Raw genomic sequence first — 8010 nt, 5'->3', positions numbered from 1 at the left:
AAAAACTTTGTAGGGACTCATTAGCAATTACATAATTTCATAAGATTATATAAAAAAATTAGAAATAAATGATTAATATAATTCGACAATAAAAATGTACAAAACTTATCTCGACTATCACTTATTTGGGTTTGACTACCTAAGCTTTAAGAATTTTGATTTTACTACATGACTTTTTAATTTATTTGATTATAGTCAATTTGTGAGTTGTGACTCTTTAACTTTAAAATTTGAATGCGTCGTTTATCTTTACAGATTTAATTAGCATATTTAATGCAATATAGGAAACTACAAATTTACTGAAGTAAGCACTTAGCTTAAATTTTTATATCTGAAGAGTCATCAAATTATTTAAATCAACTAATTAAAATTTTTAAAAGATTGGAGAGTCAAATCAGGATAGTCTAAAGTTAATCTTTTTTTTCAAAATCACTGCTACATCAAAATAGAATTTTCAATGCAATTTTTTGAAAGCTATAGTATGCTGAATCGTTGACGCTAACCATTAATTCCAAAAGTTCGAGCCGCTAGAAATACGCAACCAATTCATTCAAAGCGTAGAGCGACAGCGCCCGCGGATCTCGAGTAGAGCCACAGCGCCCACGGATCTCGATTGTGATTCGGTCTAATCAGCTTCACGCTATTTCGAATATAACTCGACCTACCATGATCTCCCGTCGCAGGACAAAATGCTGGTCCCTTTAAGCAAACAAAATCAGCTAGAATTTAATAAATAATGTGTTAAAATTTAAATCTAATCCAGTATATGTGATTTGCAACATCTGGCATAAAAATTTAATATCTTAATGAATAATGTGTTAAAATTTAAATCTAATCCAGTTTATTCCATCCACCTTAACGAGGATAACGATGGAAATAAACCAATTGAAACAATTAAAGAGTTCAAAGACAAATTGACAAAAAGTTAAAGGACTTCATTGCAACAATCAGAAAGGTGGGGGACTATATTGGAACTTATTGTAAAAGGTTTTTGGGACCTCTTTATGTTGTTAATTTTTTGTGACTATTTGATGCCCTAATACTGAGTTTCAAAAACTTAAGAATTTTTTTTTTTCTTTACGAAAAACATTAAATAGCCCCATCGTATGTGGTTTGGCGCTTTCTCACTTTTGTACTCTATGATTTAAGTGTATTATTTTAGCACTCTATAATTTTATTTATTTTTTTTTCTTTCGTCAGTTCCTTCATTAACTCTTTAAGTTTTACGAACTTTTTACTTTAGTATTATGTGATTTTAACTTTATCACTGATTTAACAGACAAATTAACAAAAAGGATAACGGAACGAGAAAAAAACAAATTATAAAGCACTAAAGTGATGCACTTTAAATCGCAAGGTACTAAAGTGAGAATGTACTAATTAAACCTTATTGGAAATATTGATTTTTTTTCTTTTTTTTACATATAGGTGTTTTGGATATTGTTGATTACATTTCGTAAATTAGATTATGAAATAAAAAAAAAATTTACTGGTCAAAATATAAAATTACCCAAAACAATATATCATTATTACAAACAGTCTAAAAAAAAGAATTGTTATCAAAATTTCAAATAAAATTACACAAAACTATAATATTGTAAATAAAAATAAATTCCTAAACATTTCTGCTGGATCCATCAGAATTTAGATTGACAAGATAATTTAAAATTTAGTTCAGAACTCAAAATATAGAATTTTATAGTTTAAATCCAAACTAAGAATTAAATATTAAAAATTTACATCAAGATTTTTGAAATAATGTAAAAATTTTAAATATATATTTTTTAAAACATTAAAATTTGAAATTGAATGGATAGTTCAAAATAAAAAACTAAATTTTAATTTATTTAAATTTGAATCCATAAAATTTAATACATTTTAAATAAAATTTAAATAGAACTTTAAATTTTAATTTAAAATTCAAATTCATAAATTACATTCGAAATGCTTGATTTAATTTTAATTTTTAGTTCAAGTTCAAATTAAAATTTAAGATTATTAATTTAATTTCTATATTTAAACTAATATTTTAATTAAAAAATATGGTTAAAAAATTAAATTTAATCCAAACAAACACCTATTTCACCCGGATTCACCTTCCAAACCGGCCTCCAAGGCCGGAATAGAAAAAAGGGCGATTGGAGAATTTTCATTTCACCGAAAATCGGAATTGAAATGATATTCTCGCATATCAAACACTTACAAATAAAATCGTGCATTCTGATTTCGACTCCTGGATGAAAAATGGGCGAAACAAACACGCCCACTATTTTTTTTTTTTGAAAAAAAATTTAAGCTATGAAAAGAACAGATTTTTTTTTTTTAATAATTCATATTAGTAGGTAGCTAACACCATTGGTGGGATTCCTTATGAAGCTATTTAATTACTAAATATTAACTTTGATATAAATTCCTTTTTTAGACAAATGGGGAACTAAGTACTCACTACAATATGAGAAATGAGAAATGCTTTGAGTACCCCATAATGTTGTTGATATGATGACATACACATACAAAGAGATTAGAATTTAGGGTTTAGGGTATAATAATGATACTTAGGATTTAATAAAGGTTTTGGAAAATAGTAATTATTGTTCGGAATGTAATAATAATATTGTCGCGTCATCAATAATATTACAGGGGACACTTGGGGGTACCTGTAGCAGCCCTCCTATAAGATATTGATTCCTCAAGAAGAGAAAATTAGAACCCTTTTTTTTTATATATACTTTTTGGTATCTTTTCTTGTTTTAAGTTTCGATTGCGTGGTATAAGTAGTACACAGAAGGAGGGACATGTGATCCAAACCACAATCTCATGGCGAATTCAGGTGAGGCTCATTTCGTGTTCTTAACCTTCACTATCTTCTTGCTTGTCGCCGGAGAGCTCGCCTCTCCGGCCACGGCCCAACTGGTCGAATCAGATACTCCAGCAACGGAAAAACCTTCGGTGTCGCCTCCGATGTTCGGTTAGTAGTAATGCTCGATCCGCCATTTCCTACTCTCTGGTCTCTGTATTTTCGAAAATATATGTCCGATCGTCTCGAACACTTTAATTCAGTTCAAGCATCCGTCGAAACTTTTAATTTTGACAATTAGACTCCTTAAACTTTATCAAATAGTTCAATAGTCCCCTCTTCAATTAAAGTTATTAATTTACAATCGTTTCCGTCATATGTATTGCATAAAGCTTTCGAAAACACACAAAAAAAAAAACTTTTTATTCTAATATGTGAAAAAAAAATTAAAATTAAAATTAAAGATTTTTTAGTATTTTGAAATCTTAAAGGATTATGTGAACGATGTTCGATCAAAATAACAAGTGTGATTAGTAAATTCACTCGAGAAGAGAGGTTTATGGAACAATTTGATGAGATTTGGAGGATATAATTGTTAAAATTAGAAGTTCAGACGCCTATTTGCGAAACAGCTAACATTCAGGGGTCGCTATACATTTTTCCTCAAACTTAGTGTGAAAAATTCGCGTCTACGCCCTCATTTATAAACTTGTTGTAAGATAGGCCCTCAACTTACTTTTTAAATATATAATTCTCAATTTTAGAAATTCCAATATATAATTCTAAATTTTAGAAATTCTTTTTCCCTTTGAGTTATTAAATAATTATGCATTTCATTGCTAAAAAGATTGTTTCAAATTTAACAAAATTGAAGTTTAATTTGACAAAATTGTAATTCTATTTATTAGAATAATTTAGATTAAAACTACCAAATGTTGTAGGAATATCAATCAAAAATAAAAAAAAAAAGATCGTATTTCATAATGGCTATAGTATGAGGGGTTCTGTGCGCATACATTTTAATGAAAAAAATAACCTAAATTATATTAATTTTATAATTGTTTCTTAGAACTAGATTATTTTTTTATTGAGTTATTTTTATTTTTTTATATTCTTCAATTATATAAATAAGGAGTATTTGAGTTATTTGGATTTCATTTAAACAAAGATTGTGAAGAAAATTAACGAAGTTTATTTTATTTTTCTTTTCTTTGAAAAGTTTGAGGGTCGATCCGTAATTGATTGAATGTTTAGGTGGGTAATGGCATATAGTTTGGATTAATTACATCATTGGTCCCTAAACTTTACAAAAATTTTTATGGTCGTTAAAAATCTTATTAACGCAGTATCATTATTATAGATTAAGACCTAATTACTAAAATTAAAATAAGATAAACTTTTAATTTGTCCATATTGTGGTTTAACACATTTTTACTTTGGCGATCCCACGTTTAAGAAGTTTTTCATGAGAAAGNTTCTCTTCCTTTGTCACCTTTTTTTTTTTCAATTTTCTGTTCGTTTGGTTCTAAAAAAAATAACTTATATATTTTTTTTTTCATATTTTTCTAAAAAAAAATCAAATAACAAAAATGCTAGTTTTATGTGAAATATATAAAATAAAAGAAATTCCAAAATTTCTTATTTTTCTTCAAACTAAACAGATGAAAAATTAGAAAAAAAATGCGCGATGAAATAAATAAATAAATACAACCCTTGTGGTTTCACATTTTTGCACTTTAATATCCTATAATTTAAAGTATATTACTTTAGTACCCTATGATTTTATTTTTCTCTTTCCGTCAGCACCCCCGTTAACTCTCCATTCCTATGGCTTATTGAATATTCAATTTAGTACCTTATAATTTATCAAATTTTTATTTTAATAATATATGGTTTTAACTTTATCGCTGATGTAACAAAAAAAATTAATGAAAGGGTACTAAAGTGATACATTTTAAAACACAGGATACTAAAGTGAGAAAGTTGTGAAACTACTGGGGTAGTATTTGAAATTTTCTCTAGAATAAAATTAAAACTATGGTATACCGAATTGCAATTTTTCAAACTACACGGTGGCGAAGTAAAAAAAATGCGCTAATTCACATGGGGACAAATTTATGTTTACCGATTAATTAAAATAAAAAGGGCTAAGGTCAAATTTGCGTAAAGCCCAGGGACAACAGGTGTAACAAAAGTCAAAACCGTATGTTCTTTTTGCACACTGTCCCCATCCTTTTCCCAATATTTCAAATTTCGTCCTTAACCTTTTTTTTTTATTACAATTAGGTCTCTGACCTCTAGTTTTTTTTAAAAAAAATTAATTCCCTACAAATTGCAAATGGTGTTTAAAGTGATAGGACTAATTCAAACAAAAACTAAAGGTTAGGAATCAAACTGAAAAAAATATATATATGTTGGTAACCAAAATGGAAAATAAGAAAATGGTTGGGGACAATGGTGCAATTGACCCTCTTCTCGTTACTATTACCCTCTATCTTTTGAACCAACCATTTATTCACATTTTGCATATTTTTTGGGCTAAATTTCCATTTTCACTGGGGTTGTTTACTTGTTTAGTACATTTTCACTTTACTCCCTTGCAGTTCAAAAATTTACACTTAACTATCCTGTATTTTTTTTTTATTTCACAATTAGTATTTATTTTATAAAACATAACAACAAAGTAATATTATTTTTAAGAAACCACGTGGTTGTAAAATATTATCTTTTATTATTCTGTAAACTTTTGCCAAAAAAACAAGAAAAAAAAAAAAAGACTAAATTACAAAATACTGTCGATAAATATCTATTATTTTATTTTGCTCTTTGACTTTTAAAATCTATATTTTAATCCCCAAAATTTCAAGTTTCGTCGTTACTCCGTTTATTTCTTATAACTTATAACGAAAATACTCTTAAAAATGACATAAATATGCCAAAAAATTATTATTTTTTCTTATAGAATAAGTAAGGGTAATTTGGTCATTTCACGTTCTTTATTATTGCTGTAGCTTTTTGAAAATATTTCTAAAATTTTAAGAAAAAAAAATATAGTTTTTTAAAAGTCGGGGGTGACGGAGGGAGTGAAAAACAGATATTTATAAAGAGATTTTCTATATTTTGGCTAAAAGAAAATATCACTTTACTACTCTACTTTACTATAAATCTTAACGGTAAAATAAAAATAAATTCACGAGATAGTTAAATTTAATTTTCTGAACCACAATATGGCAAAGTAAAAACATACTAAATCACGCCGAGTCAAAATAATGTTTAATTTTTTTTATTATTATTTTTTTTCAGGAGGAAAATACGGCGTATCTAAAAATGTCGCAGAAGAAAAGGGATTCTACGAGCTGCCCATGCCTCTCTTTCGCCCTCCTCGCATTCCCCCTTCCATGAAAAGCTCCACAACAACTCCATAGCTCGCACCGCGGACCTCTTTTTTTTTTTTTCAAAATAACCCTAAAAAATTTTATAATTGGTCAGAAAACCACGTCAAAAGTTTATTTGGCAAACTAGGCCTGTTCTGCTCACCTCAGTGCCAAGCTGGCAGGATACAACAGAAAACAGTAAATGATTCACTGTCTTATAACATTCTCAGTAGAACGGTTGCATATCATAATCTGACGTGGCGCTACCTTCGAACTTAGTTTGCCAAATAATATTTTGGCAGAATTATTTGACAAATTATAATTTTTTAAGAGTTATTTTGAGAAGAAAAAAGGAGGGAAAAAAATGGAAAATAAAGCCATGTTGTTGAAACCCTATGCTTAGTTTATTAACAAGAATGGTTAAGTTGTGTTTATTAAATAAAGGATTTAAATTATTTTTGGATGGTATAATAAGAGAGCTAATTCTAAACCACTTCTAATTTTTGGATTTGGTCATAATTTCACTAAATTTGAATAAAATTCAAATTGAGAAAAATTCAAATTGAATTTTATTTATTTAGGGATGAAATTCTTTGTTTGGATGAAGTCCGAGTTCATCTGAATTATGTTCTATTTTGTAAGACTGATGACGTGGGCTTAAATTAAATGGGAGAAAGTTAATAATCCTAGAAGTCTAACGTGACTGGAACTCGGGACATCCTGCTCTGATACTATGTGAAACAACCGTTGTACTCTAAAAGCTTAAGCTATTAGAGAACGGTGTTTATATATTTTTATATTCAATACATCTCTCACGAGGATTCTCCTTCTAGTCTGATCGGGCGATTTCGGAGATTCGACTAGCTATCGATTTTGACAGTCTAAGTCCGATTTAAATATGAGGTTTTAAGACTATATAATTAGGATCTTATATAGTCCCTGCGGACGTAGTCTTCGGCTGAACCACGTAAATTTTGATGTTTTGAAATTATCAAAAATATTCTTCTTATATATGCAGGCCTAAACTGCATTAAAATGAAGGAAACACAAGAACGAAAAGAGATGATAAACGAAGAATCAAGTCTTCGACAAAGACGAAATATTATTATTCAATTCTAAAATATCTTATTGCCACCCAAATGCCATGCCTCTATATATATATATAGAGTTAGGCTCCTATGCTTTCGAAAGTACGGGAGGCTCCATGCTTGTAAGTTGTTTTCGATGATGGGACATTTGATTCGGCGATCGGTTCCGTTAAACTTGATCTACACTATTGGAACTATCTAGAAACCAAATTTCATAATTTTTTGATTTCGTTTGTCTAGTGAACGAGTGGCCTCAAAATAAACGGCTGAAAATGAAAATCTCATAAAAAACAGTGATAAAGGATTCAAATTTTAAATCGGAAGTATTGATCTTGCTACTGATGTTAAATAGAATTTTCTATTAAATTTTCATGTAATTTAGATACTTCTACACCGTTGAACTTAAAAATGTGCCACATCGGCCGTTAAACTAGTCATTTTTTAGACCTTTGATCGCTTAGTAAATGATGTCAAAAAAATCTAAAATTTGGTTTCTAGATAGTTCCAATAGGGTAGATCATACCTAACGGAGCCGATCGTCGAATCTGGACGTCTAAAATCGCAAAACAACTTCCAGCGGGCCTCCCGTACTTTCGAAAGTACCGGAGACGGACTCTCTCTCTCTCTCTCTCTCTCTCTCTCTCTCTCTCTCTCTCTCTCTATATATATATATATATATATATAATAGGCGATAACTAAATCCTATTAAATGAAGATAATAAATTTAATTTATCTCTAAATCCAATCAGAT

The 8010-nt window shown here is 28.9% G+C and overlaps 1 long non-coding RNA gene across 1 annotated transcript; it reads left to right on the top strand.

Annotated features, from left to right (window-relative positions):
* LOC109717797 lies at positions 2775-6536 on the top strand. The gene is made up of 2 exons (XR_002218307.1): positions 2775-2968; positions 6101-6536. It is a non-coding gene; the product is annotated as an uncharacterized LOC109717797 (long non-coding RNA).

Source organism: Ananas comosus, linkage group 11 (assembly GCF_001540865.1).
Source record: "Ananas comosus cultivar F153 linkage group 11, ASM154086v1, whole genome shotgun sequence".
Lineage (NCBI taxonomy): Eukaryota > Viridiplantae > Streptophyta > Magnoliopsida > Poales > Bromeliaceae > Ananas > Ananas comosus.
Note: the sequence above shows the minus strand (reverse complement) of the source record. Positions and strands in the feature narration are given on the sequence as shown.